General features: G+C 33.6%; 1 pseudogene; it reads left to right on the forward strand.

The window, feature by feature from the left end:
• Nucleotides 1-3,959: 3,959 nt before the first annotated feature.
• Nucleotides 3,960-6,188, forward strand: LOC133854829 (probable receptor-like protein kinase At2g23200; annotated as a pseudogene).
• Nucleotides 6,189-17,336: the final 11,148 nt, after the last annotated feature.

A 17,336-nucleotide genomic window follows, 5' to 3' on the forward strand; every position in this document is an offset into this window, starting at 1 on the left:
CAACAGGGACTCTAGCCCAAGGGTCTTCAACATCTTATGCCAAAGGGGACTCTGGCCCAAGGGTTTTCAACATACTATGCCAACGGGAACTCTGGCTCAAGGATCTTCAACATCCTATGCCAACGGGAACTCTGGCCCAAGGGTCTTTAACAACCTTTGCCAACGGGGACTCTAGCCCAAAGGTCTTCAACATCCTATGCCAATGGGGACTCTAGGCCAAGGGTCTCCAACAACCTATGCCAATGGAGACTCTGGCCCAAGGATCTGCAACAACCTATGCCAATGGGAACTCTGGCCCAACGGTCTCTAATCACACAATGCCTTACACTCAAAACTTTATATACTTTCCAACCCCATGCTCATGCTTTTGGCACACAATGTTCTCACAAAACATCAATGTTCCAACCAGTCTTTTTCACAGATCACACAATGCAGATTACAGATCAAGCAATAAAACTCATCAAATATTCTTCAAATCACAATTCGACATTCATATTTCAAATCACTTAAACACCTTCATAATATCTCAACATAATTGAAAATATTTAAAGCAATCAAAACACATAATCAACATATGTCGGTTCGGCATAAAAAACAACATTATTTGTACTTTTATAAAATACATAAAAATAATATCATTTTCTCAGTGAGTAGAATACTCACCTTGGTTGTGCAAATAACAAGATCAACTATAGATTCCTAGACAACGTCTTGCGATGAACCACTACATTTCACAATGCAATAACGCATTAAAACTAAATTGAAACACTCTTAATTCTAAACGCCACATAGGTTCTTGGTTTGTCTCAAGAACCTATCACTATGACAACCTAAGTAATTTCTAGGGCTTACTTGTATCACCCATTAATTAATTAAGCCAATAACTAGAACACTCATAGGTTTTTAATAAAAACAAACCTCTATTTTATACAACTCATTAACATTAAGACCTAACTTCCTATATACCCATTTTCCATAGAGCCCATAAATAATCTAGGATTAATTAACACTCTAAATGTAATTAATCCACAAATTAATAATCTAGGGTTTAAATACCTAAAAGCCCAAATTAAAACCCTAAATTCGGATTTACAAAAACCATAATAATCCATACTATTTCCTAGCTCCAAAAATTAATGGGTATATATTAAAATCACTAGAAAAACTTCAAACCTTAACATTTTAGCTTCTAGGGACAAGATGCCCAAACAAACAACCCAAAGATCAACAATATTCACTCAAAACCGAAACTCATACCCATTTTTAACCTAGAATTTGAAACTAAGAAAATTTCTAACAATCTCGATGGGTATCATGAAAAAGAATGGAAATTTACCTCATAAATCACCTATGGCCGAATTCCCCTCTTCTTTCTTCTCTTCTTCTTCTTTTTCCTTTTCTCGGCACCTTCACAGCAGTTCTCTCCCTCTCTTTCTCACTCTCTGTGTGTGAGTGTGTGCGTGAGTGTGAGGGAGAGTAGAAGGGAGAAAGACATAAAGAAACGGAAAAGAAAGAATGGAAAGGGAGAAATATTGAGGAAGTGTTGTGCAATGGAAAGGAAAAGGGAAAAGGGGGAGTTGACGGGTTGACTTGCCCCAATGTTTATATATATATATATATATATATATATATATATATATATATATATATATATATATATTTTCTTTTCCTTATTTTCTTTTCTATTTCATTTCTCTTTTTTTTATATATATTTTATTTGGACCTAAAAATATTACTCATATTTTATTTTCATGACTACCATTTACAAGTTCATAGGATAAAAATAAAACACTTTATTTTATTCTACCACATTAAATAGACTTATTTTTATTTAATCCTAATAAACTCATTAAATATTTTCTTGGACATTACACCGAGCTCAATCCAGCCAAGATATACGAGACCACTTCACAATCAATGAGTGGTTTATCAACTGCAGCCAAGGTATCGACAAATTCTTTCATATTGAAAGTAATCTATTATAGAAAGGCTTCCTTCACTACAAAAAACACTCCCATTTATTGACGGTTTTTTGAAAACCGTCCGTAAAATAATAAATTACAACGGTTTCAATTAAACCGTTTGTAAATTTTCAGACGGTTTGAGAAAACCCTATAGAAATTTAAATTTTCAGACGATTTTTAATAAAATCGTCTGTAAATTTATAAACAATTTAAAAAAACCATCTGAATTTTTTTTTTCTTTGTTTTTTTCCAAACGGTTTTAGGAAAACCGTCTGGAATTCGTTTGTAAATTTAATGAAATCCTTATGTTTGAACTTCTTTTTTTTTCTTTTTTTTCTTTTTTTCTTTTAAAAGAAAGACCCAGATCGATCTCTCTTCCTTCATAAAAAAAATCTCTCTCTCGAGCCCGACCTCATCTCTCCCTCTCCCTCTCGTTCTTCTTCTTCTCTCCAGCTGGCGACTGAGACGGGCAACGAGAATAGGACAACAGGATTTGGACACGGAGTCGATGACGTCGCTGAGGTTGAATTTGAAGCGGAAGGTAGGATATCCGGCCGGATCTGGCCGAAACCCACGCCCGATCGGATCTCTGTCCGGATACAAAGACAAATCCGGCTGGTTCTTTCTTCCTCTCTCTTTCTCTCCCCTCCTCCGGCCTCCTCAACACCACTCTCTTCCAAACCATCGGACAAATCTTTGATTTTTTTTTTTGGGTAAGTGAAATTCTTAGGTTAGATTTACATTTTGTGTTTGTATTGGGTTTGAATTGTGATTCTTGGGTTTAGATTGTGAAGGATTTTTTGATTTGTGGGATTTTTCCTTTGTTTTGAGTTTGGATTGTGATTTGGGTTTGATTTGTGAATGATTTTTTGAATCTCGGTGACCGGATCTACCATTGATTTCTGGTGGAACCCGAAGGAGACCGGTAGTGACCGAAGAAGCCCGTTTCTCCGATGGATTTTCGGTAGAACCAGAGCTGATTTACGCTGGTAGACGGAGCTCGATCTGACTAGTAGACATAAAAATAAGAATAATAATTATAATTAAAAAAAAAAAAAAGACAAATTCTTGATGGTTTTGGGCAAAACTGTCCATAACCTGGATTAGCGACCCATTGTCCTGGACGGTTTGAAACCGTCTAGACCGTTTTCCTGACGGGTTTTTCCAATTTCTGGACGGTTTGAAACCGTCTAGAATTCCTGATTTTTTTGTAGTGCTTTCTTGATGGTAGCTCGGTTAACCCTCAGTTATATAATACAGCCCTGAGATTTGGCTTTGAAATTTTTCTCTAGAGCTTCCCAAAGAGCCCGAGATGTTGAGTTGCCTACTACTTGAGTGAGTATGGACTCGGTCAATGATGAGAGTAGGACACTAAGGATCATTTGATCTTGTTGTCGCCATTGTTGAAATGCTGGATTTGGAACCAGATTTCATGACGAGCCAGTGATGGTTCTTGGTGGTGGTGGGATACTGCCATCCACATATCCAAGAAGTTCTTGGCTTTCCAGATATGATATTACTTGGAGTTTCCACACAAGATAATTTGTCTGTGTGTGTTTGGTTTGAATGGAATGTTGAAGAGGAACAACAGCCATGGTGGGAGCAGGTGGTGTGAGAGTAGTCATGGCGGGATCTGCGGAAAATGACTGGAAAAAAAAAAATGACAGTGGTCAATAGAGGGGCTCTGATACCATAAAGAAACAAATAATTTCACCACACTTGTTTTGTGGCTTCCACACCTTTGAACGTGTGGGCTCTTGTATATTTATAAGACTTTCAGTTACAAACTATTTTATCAACAAGTCCATCTTCTATTCAAACGTAATACATTTAAATTGCAAGTCTATCTAGCTGTTTAGGAGGTTTCCATGTATCGTAGGATCAATTTTGCTGTTAGGAGATTTCCCATGAATCGTGGGACCACCAGCTTCAATATCTTGTGAAATGGGATTTGATGAGTGTGCTTTAATACTCAGCAACAGACATGTCTCTCTATCAAACTGCAAGAATTTTCAAAAACCCATCTTCATATGAGTTTGATATCATCGATCATGGCATTTATTATGTTCGTCTCCATTTCTTTCCATTCATGTCCGGAAAAACTAATCTGATTAAGGCCCAATTCGATGTTTCAACTTCTTTTTTTTGGCTGTTGTCTAACTTTGGTATTAAAGAGAATAGTACTTCACCTGTGATTGAGGAGTTCTTACTATCAACGGAAGCAAGTTCAGCATCCACTTTACTCCTCACAGAAAATCATTTGCTTTTGTGAGCGCCATTGAAGTCTTTCTAATCCCAGATAAAGACTTCATCATGGATGATTTTCCTCTAGTTACTTCGATCTATTGGGAGCAATGAAACTTACATTGGCGTAAGATCTCAGGTTTTACGCACAATTCACAGGGTCAATGTTTGAGGTCCACAGATCAATGACACACTGTGGAGGACTTGGATACCGGATGATGATTATCTACTTTCCCGAAGATCTGCAAAGAACTGCCCCCTAATTATAACGGTACACTTATTTATAATGTTCTTGGTCTTGGTGTAACTGACTATAGTGCCACAGATGTTGTATACAGGACTTGCAAAGAATCAAATTCAAATTCGTCCAACATAACTTGGCATTTTGGTGTAAACAAGAACGCCAGACACCCAGTGAGGCCGCACTTCTGTGATATTGTTAGCCCATTGGATGATATTGCCATGTTCGATCTCTTTATTTGTAGCAACTTCAGTCAGATGATCTATTCTGACGATTGTAAAGGAATTGCGCAGTTTGCAGATGCATTTTACTATGATTTTGTGGTTGATTCAGATGATTCGGGAGTTATGAATAATAGTGTAGGGCCTAGGTAGGATTCGACAAATAAAAATGCCTATCTGAATGGGCTGGAGATTATGGAGTTTACAAAGGAATCAGATGTTGTTCCTATTCACGGCAAGCCAAAGAAACGTGTTGTTGTTATAGTTCCAACCGCTTGTGGCGCGGTCTTTGTCTTCATTTTGGTAGTGCTGTTTTTTTTGGGTTCAATATTATTGCCAGTGCTTCACGGAAAAGGAAGTCCTTACGGTAAAAGAACAGCGAATGCCTCCCCTGTTCGTAATGTTAACCTGAATTTGAAGATGCATCTTCTTGTAATACAAGTTGCAACTCATAACACCAAACTCTTAATAGTTGAGGGTGGGTTTGGAAAAGTTTACAAAGGAACTCTTCCGGATGGTACGAAAGTGGCTGTGAAACGAAGTGATTCGAAACATGGGTAGGGCCTTCCCGAATTCGAAACAGAAATCTTTGTCTTATCCAAAATTCGGCATCGCCATCTTGTTTCCTTGAAAGGGTATTACGAAGAAGGGTCTGAGATGATACTGGTGTATGAATTTATAGAAAAGGGCACTCTGAGAGATCATCTCTACGATTTGAAGGAGAAGCCTAAGAGGTCATCTAAAAGGTCCAAATTGTCTTGGAAGCAACGACTTGAAATTTGCATTGGTTCAGTAAAGGGCCTTCATTACCTCCACACTTCTTCAGCTGGGGGAATCATTCACCGTGATGTCGTTAAGTCAACAAATATCTTGCTGAATGAACACTACGTGGCTAAAGTTGCTGACTTTGGCCTTTCAAGATCAGGGCCTCTCGATCCAAACCATTTCAGTACTGTTGGCATAAAGGGTAGCTTTGGTTATATGGATCCTGAATATCTTAGAACCTTTGAGTTCACAGACAAATCTGATGTCTACTCCTTTGGTGATGTACTTCTTGAGGTGCTTTGTGCCAAACCAGCTATAATTGACTCGCCCAAGGGGGAGGAGGTGAACCTGGCCGAATTTGGGATGTTTTGGCAAAGCATAAGGCAACTTGAAAGAATTATCGATCCGTTGTTAGTGAGAGAAATTATCCCTGATTCATTGAGAAAATATGGTGAAATAGCTGAGAAGTGTTTGAAGGATGCTGGAGTTGACCGGCCTTCCATGCTTGATGTGCAGTGAGACTTGGAATATGCACTGCAGCTTCAACAAACTGCATTGCACAGTGAAGACACTGCAACAAATGCCTATTTGGAATTGCGTTTCCCTTCTGATAGCGTCCCATATTGGGAAGATGATCATGTGCCCATACTAGGGGATGATGGTTCGGAGGCAAGAGATAGTGAAGTGTTCTCTCAGATGAGGATTGATGTTGCCAAATAGTCTCAACTGCGAGATTTGCTGTTAAGATTGTTATTTTTACTTTAGGTTAATTATTTATTGAATTGTTTTAAATCTCAAGAAAGAAAGGGGTAAGTATACCCCTTTTTCTTCCTTTTTTTTCTCCTATTTTCCTCCCCTAGATTTGCTCACGCCTCATTTGATGCCCTTATCCGGCTAGAGTTTTCTCTAGCCTTATCTTCCTTTTTGGAGGCTTTATCTGCTCTTTCAAAGGTCCTGCTTACACTTTTAAAAGCTTTGTTTAGCTTAATTTTTCTGACTGCCATCGATTCACCGATTATCTGCCTCATTCACCATGTCCCAGCCCTATGTTTTTCTTTCTTTTTATCTTTGTTGAAGTACTTTAAAATACATTAATTGCTCGAACTCACTCCTAGATTATTCAATTCTACTTGTTGAGATGACTCATTAAATCTCATTAACATTTTTTTAGAAAGAGAAATGATCCCTACACTCATTTCTCACAACAGCCTCACAACAAGCTGAAGTGGCAGGTAATATTTTATAATTTTTTTACAAAAGAAAACAAAACAAAACAAAAAAAATAATAAAATATTACCTGCCACGTCAGCTTGTTGTGAGGCTGTTGTGAGAAATGAGTGTATGAATCATTTCTCTTTTAGAAATTATAGCAAATCAGGACCCTTCTAGCACCACCACGTTGGAGGATTGTTAAATTGTTGTTTTTGGAGACTTTCTTTTTCGCCATGAATTTTAGAAGTTGTCATTATGGTCATTTCTTAAAAATAAAAAAAAAATAAAAAAAAATAAAAAAAGAGAAAGGAGAGTGGGTTTGGAGTGGACGGTTAGGTGAGAAAGAAAAATGTTTCTTGCACACTTTATACACAAAGTATCATGTGGCAAGATTTTTTTATTTACAAAAAATAAATAAATAAATAACTTTTTAAACAAAGTGTCATGTAAGACTTTGTATACAAAATGTGTGCAAAAACATTGCTCGGTGAGAAAATAGGCTAGGGTTGTTTTGTCTCGTCTTCTTTTACGTCCTCAAGTTTTGAGATGTTGGGGTGGAATTAGAAAAATAAAATAAAAAATTTAGACCATTCTAGCTACCATGGCATGTAGGGTATAACCTTCAGCTTCTAGAGAGTTTGTAAATTTTGTATCACCTTTCTCATGATAATAATGTGTTTAGGTCGCAAATCTAATGGTTGGAAAGTGATACGAACCCTTGATGATGTGTATATGCATAAGAACATAATTTTTTTTAAAAAAAAAAATAATGCATGCAATGCTATATGTACGATTATGAGTAGTTAATATAGTATGTTTTTAAATTTTAAATTGTCTTTCATAATTTTGAAGAGTAACAAATTGTGAGATCATAATTATTATCCTATATATATTAAATTTAAATCTAGTCACTCAATAATTTTTTTGAAATAAAATATTGAAGAACAGTACAACATGGCCATCGGCTATTCATCAGTGATTCCTAGGGTTTTTTTATGCAACTTTTCCCGTTTATAAAAATGCTAAAAAAAAAAAAAAAAAAATCCTTATTCTAGTCCATGAAGATTCAAACATGTAACCTTTTTAATAAAGCACAATAAATTATTATAATGACACTTGTCATTAATTTAGACCGAAACTTATTCATTAAAAAAATTTAAAAATTGAAAGGACACTTGTGCTTGGGTTTTAATTCCAGAGCGAGGCGAGCTTGAGCTTGCTGTGAATTGCAAAGATAGTAAAGATATTACATTGGGGGAGGGGGGACTTAAACATTGAGTCCTTGGGGTTGTACATTAACTATGCACTAATTGTATTTTTATCATTTTCAAAAGATATTAGGTTCATTGCAGATCAACGAGCATTTGGCTGTTGAGAAATAAAAAATATTTTTAAGATGGAGTCTGTCAGGATAGTTTTTGGTATAGTGTAAATGGTACGTTCTTCGATGTTCTTCACATTCTCAGGATTACTGCAAAACAATTAAAAACTGACCCCATGTCTTCTTGTTTTTTCTTAAGGTTTTCTCCCTATCTCCGAGGATGGCCCCATGCTGGCCTCTTGAATGTTAGAAAATATATTATCCATATATTAAAGGATTTGATTTCAGAAATTTATTGTAATTATTTGATGGTAATCAAATCAATCAAATCACATTGATTGATTACCATTGATTGATTTGTTTGTGATCAGATTTGATAGTAATCAAATCAATCAATCACATTGATTGATTACCATACTTATCTACTCAAATTCTCCTATAAATAGGAGTCCAATATGTTATTGATCTTTCGAATGTTATGAATTATTCCAATCTGAATTTTGTTTTATGACAAACGACGAGTAAGTTTATCATCGTTGTGGAAGATCTCGATCGGTTTTTTACGGAGAAATCACGTCGTTATAAACGGACGGTGACCGGAGGGGTGTCAAGAAGATTAGGTCACAGTTGGGAAATAACGTCACTCCAAACACCCATCTTTTTTACAATAAAAATAAGAAATAAGAAATAAAATTTTAGTTTATTTTAAAAAATAAAAAATAAAAATATTTTTTTTAGTTTTATTTTTTTTTTAATTGAAAAATGACACATGGCAGAAGTATTATTGAGATATTTTGTCAAAACGGACATTTTTCAAAGGTTTCGGTAGTTTAAAGAGCCATCCGAAGAAAAAATGGTAATTTGAAGGACTAAATTTTATTTTTTTTTTTCTATATATATATAATCTAAAAATTATTTTACTTCGAAAACAAAAACAAATAGTGTAGCTGAGGCCTGAGAAACACATTGCATGATGTCTACTTATAAAAGGACTAAGGGTGGAGTCACGGATTTCAATATGCTAATTAATATATATGGAGAGGATCTTATTCCATATATATTAGGTTGAATTAAGGTCTTTAAGTAATTAAAGAGAGCATTAATTTTGACTAATTCTTTAGGGGAATACGGTAAATTTGGTTAGTGTATCCTCACTAATTCATATAGACATAATTTAAAGCAATGTTATAACTTATAAGAAGGATTAGAATCTTATTTGTATCCTTTCAAATGACTTTAAAATTATTATTTGGTCAAAATTTAATAGTAATTATCTCAAATTTAATAGTTATCATTATAAAAGTCACATAACATTCGAGATGACACCACAAAAAAAAAAAAAAAAAAAAAAAAAAAAAAAAAACTTTTTTGTCATCCTATAACATTACTCGTATGGGATTCATGAGCACAAAGAAGCCCAAAAGGTGGGGTCCATCTGCTTGTTTGTAGATGTTTACAAGACAAATAAAATTCAAAGAAGAAGTTGAACAGGAGAGAGAGCGCAAAATTGATCAGGAATTTTTTAAATTATTTGTCTGAATTTGAGAGAATTTGGACAAATAATTATGAGATACCATTTATAAAATTCACCTGACCGGATAAATAGTTGAGCAACCCAATTTTTATTTGGTCAGGTGGGTCCTATAAGTGATCTCTCACAATCACCTACCTGAATTCTTTTATTTTCAGAGTTATGAGTGTCTAAATCTCTAGTTAAGGCTAGGGATGAAGCCTAGTAGTTTTATTTTGTGTTATTGTGACTATTTTATTTATTCTTCATAGATTAATGATTAAATTTTGGAGATGATTTTTATTTGAGAGTAATTTAATGAGACAAATTTATTTTGATTCATTATGATTTTTGTTTATATCAAATATTTACTTTGTTTGATTTGTTATGATTCAAAAATATATTAAATACTTAATTTATTGTAACATGTTTTTGAAATCAAATTTCCAACCAACCCCTGTTCGATTTATTTTACATTTGATTCGTGCCTACTTGTTCGATCTATCTTCCGATTAAGAGAGTTGATTCTCTACTTAATTGAATTAAAAATATGTGTCTCAAGAATATGTAATATAATGGTAGGTGAATCTTTGAAGCCTTAGTATTTTCCATTAATTTTCTCTAATTCACTTTTTATTAATTTAATTTTGATTTATCATCTCTCTATTTCTCCACTTTATAGTAAAAAAAAAAAAAAAAAAAAAAAAAAAAAAAAAACAAAAATATATCCCATCCTAAACACCACAAAATAAAAGAAAAGATAAAAAAAACTAAAGAGAAAACGCTGTGGCCGAATGGAGAGACGCACCCCCCCTCCCCCCATATGGCCCATATCTCCCTTCTTCCTTCTTCTAAATCCATATGGCTTCCTCTTCTAGTCTTCTTCTCCAAAAACCAGTCTTTCCTTCACGATTTTCCTTTGTAATTTGTCAATTTTTTATTATTATTATTTTGAACCATTAGAGGAGAGTCAAACGAGACCAAGCACCAGCTCCTTTTTCTTTTTTTATTCAAATATACCGTTCAATATACATAATAAGAGAGACTAAAAAGTCTAATGTTGAGAGCTAGAAAAACTCCCTTTAATAAACTAAGCCAGAAAAACATGGAGTAAAATTTCTTTCGCCTAAATAAAGTCAACTCAGATCATAGCAAACTATAGCTGTTACAAAACTACTTAAACAACAGAAAATGCCTCTACGTTACATGAGTATCTGCTTGATTTAGGAAATGACACACGTTCTAAGCTATAAAATAGCTTTTACAAACCAGATTTCATAAAAACATAAAAAGAGAAGGCTGCATTAAAAAGTTTTTATTGAAATAAAACAAACAAAGAAACAGAGAAAAAAAAAATCTGGGTTTGTGTGCGATGCATGCAGCCATGCAGAGACAAGTCTGGGTTGGTGGGCCTAGCCACAGCCCACACCATTGTTGCCCGAACCATGGAGCCCCCGATGAGGTTCTGATTGCTGCGCCTCTGACGTGCCAAAGCACGGTAGGCACTACATGTATGTTCAAAACGTGCATCCCCCAAAAGAGTGCCATCTGGACACATAACCGACCCATGCCCTAAAACAGCGGCAAGGTTGGTTTCAGAAAACACTAACCTCCATATCTGCATGCCATCTGGCTTTCCTTTGTTTTGTTCCTTTTTATGAAAAAATTATACTATTTATATTTGTATTTAGTCTAAATTATAAATTAAATTTTATGGTAAAAAAAAATTAATTATAAAATTTTTGTGGTAGGCAAAAATTACAAATTACTTCTTAAAGTCGTTTTCGTTCACATGCTTAACAGAAACCATTAGCTTGTCATGTTAGTCCAATAAAGATGTGACGCGTGTCCTTCTTAATAAAAATAATATATTAACATATTAAAAATTAAAAACTTCAAATTTTATTTTTAGATATAAAAAAAAAAAATTGATATTTATGGTGTAACTGTCGGTCCCGCCACCCCCTCCCCTATGGGCAGGGTTGGCCACACACCACCCTCAGCCGTATCTGGGTGGCTCGCGGGTCACCCCAAAGCAAGGGGTTGGCGGCGAGCCACCTTTGGCCTATGGGGTGGCCGCCCGGCCCATTGGGGTGGTGGCGAGCCAACCCAAATGGGATTGGAGTGGCGCACGACCACCCCCAGCCCATGGAAGTTGCTCGCAGGCCACCCCTTAAACCCCTTATTTTTTATTTTTTAATAAAATAAAATTTGAAATTTTTAATTTTCATTTTTTTATTAAGAGTAATGCGTGTCGCATTTTTATTGGATTGACATGACAACCTAACGGTTTCTATTAAGTTTAAAAACAGAAAAATACTTCATTGAGTAATTTATAATTTTTACCTATCACAAAAATTTTACAATTATTTTTTATATCACGAAAAATAATTTATAATTTAGGTCAACTATAAATACAATTTTTCCATGTTTTTACGCTGAGCTTATCTCCTCCAAGAAAAATTGTTGCAACTCTTCACGTCTCTGCTGCATTTCGGCCAGCTAGTTTGGCCTTTTATTTTTTTGTTGTTTTCTTTTTCTTTTCTCTTGCTACAGAAAAAAATATAAATATATATATATATGCAAGCGGTCCTTCTTCTTCATTTTTTTTTTTTTTTTTTTTTGCCTAAAAATTGCATTTCTCCCTCTTTACGTCTGTGTAGTTCAGATTTGTAAAAAGACTTTTGTTCTTTTATGCTCGGTCCATCTTCACATTTTGTCTTCTTTTAGCTTTATTTTAGAGACTTCTGACATGCATTCAAAACATCATCGATCTTGAAGACAGAAAAGAAAATAAAAAATAAAAAAAAGTAGGTCCAAATTGCCTCAAAAAAATTTCTTGTTTGCTCTCATGTAAGATTGTATTTGAGACAGTCAATCTTGGACGGTCGGATTCGGCTCAAATATATAGAATAGGAGCTTGAGCTCAATACAAATTTTAAAGAGTTGTTCGATTTGACTCGTTAAGAGCCTAGCCGAGTTCGAGCTTGGCTCAAACTCGACTAGCTTAAATGCTTAATAAGCTGAGCTTCCAATCGAGCTCGAGTTGTAGTTCGAGCTCGATTGGAGTGTTATAATAATTTTTATTTAAAAAAAATATTAAAATTTAGTACAATTTTAATTTTGATCTATATTTCACATTCTAATGAAACGTTTGTAGTTACTATGTTAATAAGTATACACTATATATATAGACACACACACACATGAGCAAGATAAAAATTTGAGCGGAATGAGCTGAGTCAAACTTATACAAGTCGAACTCAGGAGCTTTGTCCAAGCCTAACCGAATTTATACAAATGTGTCTCATTTAATATACGAGTGGATTATTGTGTTCACGAACAACTCATTTATTTTTTAAATCGAGACCAAATCGAGTTTAAGCAAGTTAAGTCGAACCGAATTCACGAGAAGTCTGGCTCATCTAACACCCATATTCCCACGTGATGTATGAGATGTCTCATACATTTCTTTTTTTTCTTTTTTTCTTTCTTTTTATATATTTTTCTAAAAAAACAAAATGATTTGCATTAATATTTATTTAAGCTCACTATTAGTAATTGAACAAAATTTCAAAATTAAACATAAAATGCAACAATTGATACAAATAAGGTATGAATTAGCTTACTTTAATTAAAATAATAATAATAATAATAATAATAATAATAATAATAATTAAAAAAAAAAGAAAAAAAAAAAAGAGGAAGCCCATTTAAGCTATTATCGGTTAACAAAGGCTTGAATAAGAAAATCCTCGATCAAATCATTCTTGAAGTTTATTTTCACTACCTAGTTCTCCTCCTTTGAATGTGCAATCAACTTGTCAGAATTCGTTATGGGGATGAGATCCCAATGTTGCCTCACTGCAGTCACGCCTCCCATATGGTGTGCATCGAGACATGCGTCAAGCTAATTTTGCATTTGGTATATATATATTATAGACAAAAAAATTTGACAATAGGAATTATTTATAAACCAATTTATAATGGTGACATGTATACCTTGCATGTGAGAAATATATATTTTTTTTAATTGTATGTATTTTTTATTTGCCTTTTTAATAGCTTAAATGACACATATCGCTTTTAAAGACCAGATGAACATAAATTTTCAGAATTTTTTACAAATCAACTTTTAATAGTGATATGTATATCTTGCATGTGAGAAACACATGTTTTTTTTAATTGCATATACTTCTCACATGTCTTTTTAATATCTTAAATGACACATGTCACTTTTAGAGACCGATTTGTATGAATTTCCTACCAACCAATTTGAATGAAATTTGTTTCCCTTCAACAATATTGTGGTGGATCTGACACGGAAATATATATATACGTGGCACGTTAAAAAATCAAAAGAAACGTGCATAGATCAATGCAAAGCGTAATGAACTTCCATATAACAGCCTAGATAAAAACATAGAAGAACTAGTGGTCTCTCGAGCCCTTGCCCCCTTCTCTCAAAAAGCCCCTCCTTAGTACCCAGATAGGGAGGAGGGAAGAACTCCCTCGCACTCACGTGAAACTTTCTACCCTCCCCTTGTAAATTTTATTGTTTTTATCTAATATTTTTCCTGAACTTACATAATTTACTGGAATCCTGTTATTTTCAGGTACATGTTCCTATTCGGTGGATAACTTTTTAGGAGATTTCTCTTCAAAAAGCTTCTCTTCGAGTGATTCTTTTCCAGGATAATTTTATACAAAAAATTTGAATTGATCAATTTTTATTGTCCATTTTGTGGGTATGGCATCTTCAGGAGTGCTGATTTCATTTTATTGTGTTTTTCTCTTCCAGAGAATCTAATCATTTGCATCAATCGGTCTTCCACACTTCAGGTGTGCCTTAGACTCATTTGCTATTGTATTTTATCTTTGCTGGAGTATTAACAACTAGAATATGAGACTTAACTATTTTCTTGTTGTCAGTAAATACATCCGGTAATTGATTTGCAATACTCTGCAAATGAATGATCCTCTCTGAACTTCTAGTTCATACTGATTTGTACGAGGATCAAAATGAAATAACGTTGAATTATTCAAAGTGATTTATTGTCGTACTTCTGGCAACGACTTTTCTCTCTCTAGTGATGTGAATATGTTTTCATCAAAATGATAATCTTCAAAACGCGTTCTAAAAATATCACCAGTTAAAGACTCAAAGTATATAATAATAAATGGAGAATCAAAACCAACATAAACTCTAAGTCTACATTGAGGTCCCATCTTAGTGCGCTGAGGTAGAGCAATTTGAACATATACAGCACAACAAAAAATGCGAAAATGAAAAATATTTGATAGTTAATCTCAAATAATGATGCAGCATGTAATATTGCATGTTCCAAAGCATAAATAAGTAGTTTTGATTTCATAAGCAAAGGTCAAGCAATTAACTGAAGTCGTTTAATAAATGATTCAACTAAACCATTTTGAGTGTGGGTATCATGAATAACATAATGTTCAACATCAATTTTAATTGACATGCAGTAGTCATAAAAATGTTTGAAATGAAAATTAACCCGCATTATCCATCTTAATAGATTGAGGATAATCAGAAAATTGTACTCGTAATCTAATTATTTGGGCAATAAGTCTATAAAATGCAACAGTACAAGTAGAAAAGCATGCAAACATGTGACCATCTAGTTGATGCATTTGTTAAAACCATAAAATATCTAAATGGTCCACATGAAGGGTGAATCGACTGACATATATCCCATTGAATCCTTTGTAAAAATGATGGAGATTCAACAATTATTTTAGAATAGGATGGTTTGATAACAAATTTACTTTGAGAATATGCAGCACAAGGATAATCATTTGGCAAAATAATCTTTTGGTTCTTTAAGAGATGTTTATGTGAGTTCTCAATTATTCGACGCATGATAATTGTTCCCGGATGTTAAAGATGATCATGCCAAAGCATAAATATTTTTGGATCATAGCACTTCTGGCACATCACAACATGTGATTCAATTGTTCTAATTATTGTATAATACATCCGAAAGAGAAAGTATATAGTTTTTCCAATATGAGGTTCTGAACCAAAATTATTAAAGTAATATAAGATATTTGTCACTGCATTCATCAGTGGTTTCAATATGATAACCATTTAGAAGAAAATCCTTAAAATTGCTTATAAATTTAAAAGAATACAAAGTATCATCAATAATTTTTTTTTTCATTTGATAGTATGATATACGTTCTTCCAGAGCCTTCAATTAGGTTTGATGAACATGTTATTGTATTGACACTAGCTTTATTTAATATTAAATATTGAAATTTTTTCTTATTTTGAATAATTTCATCTGTATGACTTATACCTCAATATATAAACAAAATATATATTAAATTTCATTACTAAAAAAGAAAATAATAAAATATAAATAAAGTTAACAATGTAAACATGATGTGATTAAGACATATAAAATGAAAACATATTAATTGTTGTAGACATATTAATCTCTAATCGTTTTTATGTTAGAACCTACAGAAAAATTAGAATCATCAAGATGAGTGATACCTCATCCATTTAGAATATCAAGAAAACAGAAGGATCTACAAGATTATTGTGATTAACAAAATTCATTTCAATTATTATTATTATTATTTTTTTAATTTTTAATTTATATTTTTTTAATGGAGGCTTGACATAGGTCTATCAGATAGTTAGGTGTACGACAGGTACTCGACCAATATCCTTTTATACCTTACCTTTAACATTTAATTTTATAGTTCTTTGTAAGTTTATTCTGTAAACCTTTTGTTTTCATTTTGTTTCGCCTTAGTGTGGTTTCACTTCTGGTGATATAAAACATTTTTTTTGTAAGAATTATGAATGCTTTCTCATTGACCTCAGAATTCAAAAAGATAGAACTAAATGGTCATCCACCAAATACTTACATGCATTCATAACAAATGAATAGTTTAACACATACTTTTTAAGGACAATAAAAATTGCTAAAATTTACAGTCAGATAAAATAATAAATAAAAGTACGTATAACAAATAACCATGAAGATTTGATTGCTGGTCTTTTGCTCATGTTAAGCGTGAAGGGAATAAGGTTGCCCACTCCTTAGCCAAATATGCTATTTTTCACCCTCAAAGCCGTGTGTGGTTAAACTCTTTCCCCTCCTGTGTGTTGGGGTTGGTCTCGTCCGAGTCTGATGTGTATTCTTCTTCTGTTTAATACATGCCAACTTCCAAAAAAAAAAAAACAAAAAAAACGCCATTTTTGCTATCACATTAAAAAAAGTAAAAACTTAAAAATGAGCAAAATGAGCGCGTAAAAGATTCAAAAGAACGTGTATCATTTCTTTTAATCAATCCTTTCCTTAAACGTTGGTAAATTGTCTATCCAATTTATTTATTTTTATGAATTCAATTCTCTCAAATATGAGCCAACCAAAAGTCGGTTGAGTGGAATTTTGCTAAAGAAAACCATGACCCACCGTTTCGATGCGTCAAATTAAGGCAAAAGGCACCTCAAGGCCCCCCCTCTCTCTCCCCTAAAAACCAACAATCTTTGCCACGTCACAAACGCCGCATCAAATTTCACCTGGAGAAATGATCCCTACACTCATTTCTCACAACAACCCCACAACAAGCTGACGTGGCTGGTAATATTTTATTATTTTTTTACAAAAAGAAATGAAAACAAAACAAAAAAATAATAAAATATTACCAGTCACGTCAGCTTGTTGTGAAGCTGTTGTGAGAAATGAGTGTAGGGATCATTTCTCTTTCACTTGCCCTCTGACGTGGCACTTATTTTTCTTTGTAAAAATTCTGCACATAGAATCGCTCACATTTTTAAGTGCATATATACATATAGAAATGATTATTACACTCA

This window comes from Alnus glutinosa, chromosome 13 (assembly GCF_958979055.1).
Source record: "Alnus glutinosa chromosome 13, dhAlnGlut1.1, whole genome shotgun sequence".
Classification (NCBI taxonomy): Eukaryota; Viridiplantae; Streptophyta; class Magnoliopsida; order Fagales; family Betulaceae; genus Alnus; species Alnus glutinosa.